General features: G+C 76.1%; 1 non-coding gene across 1 annotated transcript in view; it reads right to left on the bottom strand.

The window, feature by feature from the left end:
- LOC138101435 (5.8S ribosomal RNA) overlaps positions 1–100 on the bottom strand; it is a 153-nt gene extending 53 nt beyond the window's left edge. The window contains exon 1 of the ribosomal RNA XR_011147150.1: positions 1–100. This exon is cut by the window's left edge and continues 53 nt beyond it. This is a non-coding gene — a ribosomal RNA (5.8S ribosomal RNA).
- Positions 101–2500: the final 2400 nt, after the last annotated feature.

The raw sequence follows: 2500 nt of genomic DNA, 5'->3' as shown, positions 1-2500 counted from the left end.
GAAGTGTCGATGATCAATGTGTCCTGCAATTCACATTAATTCTCGCAGCTAGCTGCGTTCTTCATCGACGCACGAGCCGAGTGATCCACCGCTAAGAGTTGTCTGGCTTTCGGCACCGACTCCGCACGCGCGGAGGGGCCGGGACCGCTCACGTCAAGCAGACCCTGTGTCTCTTTCGGCAAGGACGCGCGCTGGCGCGCGCGCCTCGCTTCGACCGTACGAGCACACAACGAACGGAGGAGGAGGGAAAAAAAAAAGGAGAAAACCCACGGAACGCTCCGAAGGCCGTCAAAGGCGGGGGAGCCCGCGCTCCCGACCGCCTCCCCCCGTGCAAGGGGAGACGCCGCCCCGGCATGCCGTCCTTCGGAGGCGGCCCAGGCGCCCGGGCTCGGCCCGGCCTCCGCACAGAGGGCTGGCGTGGCGCGCGCGCGCCAGACCGCAGGGGCCATCAGATCCCGCCCGGCCTCGATCGCGAGACGACACACGCCCACGGCCGGCGGGGGGGTAACGGCCACCAGGCCCCGCTCACGCTCGCTCCCTTCGCCGCTCCACAGACTCGCAGAGCGCCGCCGCGTCACCGCGCAGCCGGCGCTCCCCAGCGACCCGCAACGCCCAAGACGCACGCGGCGACACCGCTCCACCGGCGCCCCCCCGCGGGACCGCTCCCGCCGGGAAGGCAAAGTGCCTGGCAAGCCGGGCTCCGCCGCCGGCACCGGAGGCGGGCGCCGCCGGGAACCGAGTCGGCATCGCGAGCACCCGAGGCCTGCCGGACGGCAAGACCCACCGCCACCGCGACCGCCCTCCCGGAACCGCCGCCGCCGCTTCGCACCTTCGGAGCCCCTTCTGCGGGCACGCGCCCGGCAGAAGGCGTACGGGGCTGAGCCGGGGAGCAACGCCCGCTCTCCTCGTTTCCACGCGGAGACCGGGCAGGGAAGCGCCCCCGCGGCCGCCCGCACCCCTTCGGCCCCACACGCGGCCGGGAAGGGCGACGGGGAAGCGACGGGCAGGGCCCGGGACGGGACCGCCGGCGGCGACAGCGGGCACCTTCCGGCCGACCGTCCCCCAGGGGGACACTCGCCGAGCGGCGACGCCACCGCCCGGCCCGGGGTCACCCGCACTCGCCGGCCTCCAGCGACGGAGGGACCGCCGAGCACTCAACCTGGGCGGGCAAGGCGGTCGAGCGGGGACGGCCGGCGACCGGCGCCACCGGTGCGTCCAAGGAGAGAAGGCCGTCGAGGGGAGAGGCGCGGCAGCGCCAGGCGCGGCGCCACACGCGAGCCTGTGGCGGCGGCCAAAGGAGAGCGCAAGCGGGCCCCGGCAGCCGCACGGCCCCGCAGCCGCGGAAGGGCGGAGAGCACGCGCCCTCCGCCACCGTCGCCCGCTTCGAAGCGAGCGGGCCGGCCCCCGCGGCCGACCGCGCCAACACGGTCCCTCTGCCGAGACCGGGCCGCAGAGAGGGGGGGGCAGGGCGCCCCTCCCCGGCACGGCTGCCCGCGCGCGCACGCGGCGGAGCCACGACGACGACGAGCACGGCCGGCCGCGACGGTCACCACCGCAGGGGGGATCGGCGGGAGACGCTCCCTACCCCCTCGCGGATGGCACCGCGCCGCCGCCCGGCACCCGCCGTCGCCGCCGCCCGCCGCCTACGGCGGGGCGCACCGAGCCGCCCGAGTCTTTAAACCTCCGCCCGGCTCCGCGGCCCTACAGCCCCCAGCGTTTGACGACGCCGAGAGGCTCCGAGGCCGCCGAGGCGCGGAGCGCTAGGTACCTGGCCCTGGGGCGAGGGAAACGACCTGGATGGCCCCGCGGGGGTGCCTCCCCTGCTGCCGCCCTCAGGGGAGCGTCCACCCGCGGGGGCGCGCCCGCCATCCACCGCCACCACCGCAGCGTCCTTCTCGGGGCCCGGGGTTTCCCTCAGTAGCCCGGCACTGCACCCAAGAGGACCACCGCGGCTCGGGCCGCCCCGCCAGCGCGGGGCTGCGACCCGGCACCAAGAGAGCCTCGCTCACCCCCGCCGAGAGGCCGCGGGTGACGACGGCAACAAGGAATGCCACCGCCGCCACCACGCGCCCCCCCCGGCAGCGGGTTCACGCGTGCACGGACCCCGGGCACGCGACCCGGAACGCCCGACCCCCGGGAGCACACCTCTTGCGCGCGGGGCCGCTCGGCCGGGAGCGGGATTTTTGCCAGGCGGCAAAAACCCGCCCTGGTGCGGGAAAGGGTCGGAGGAGCCGCCTCCCCCGACCCCCGAAGGCGTCCGCACCCCCCCTTTGCCCTCGCCCTTTGCGCCATCGCTCGCCGGTGCGTCGGCCACCGAGCGACGGGGACGAGGGAATGGGGGCGAGCGCACCTCCGGGAGGGGCCGTGCCGAGCACCCCTCCCTCCCGCACGCAGGCGGCTCTCGCACACCGAGAAGAGCCGGGCTCGGGAGGACTCGGGCCGCGTGCCCACGCGGGCGCCCACGCGGGGGAACACCAGCGACCGGCGTTCGGCGGCGCCG

Source organism: Aphelocoma coerulescens, unplaced genomic scaffold (assembly GCF_041296385.1).
Source record: "Aphelocoma coerulescens isolate FSJ_1873_10779 unplaced genomic scaffold, UR_Acoe_1.0 HiC_scaffold_297, whole genome shotgun sequence".
NCBI classification, from domain to species: domain Eukaryota; kingdom Metazoa; phylum Chordata; class Aves; order Passeriformes; family Corvidae; genus Aphelocoma; species Aphelocoma coerulescens.
The sequence above is the reverse complement of the archived record's forward strand: the minus strand, read 5'-3'. Positions and strand labels throughout refer to the sequence as shown.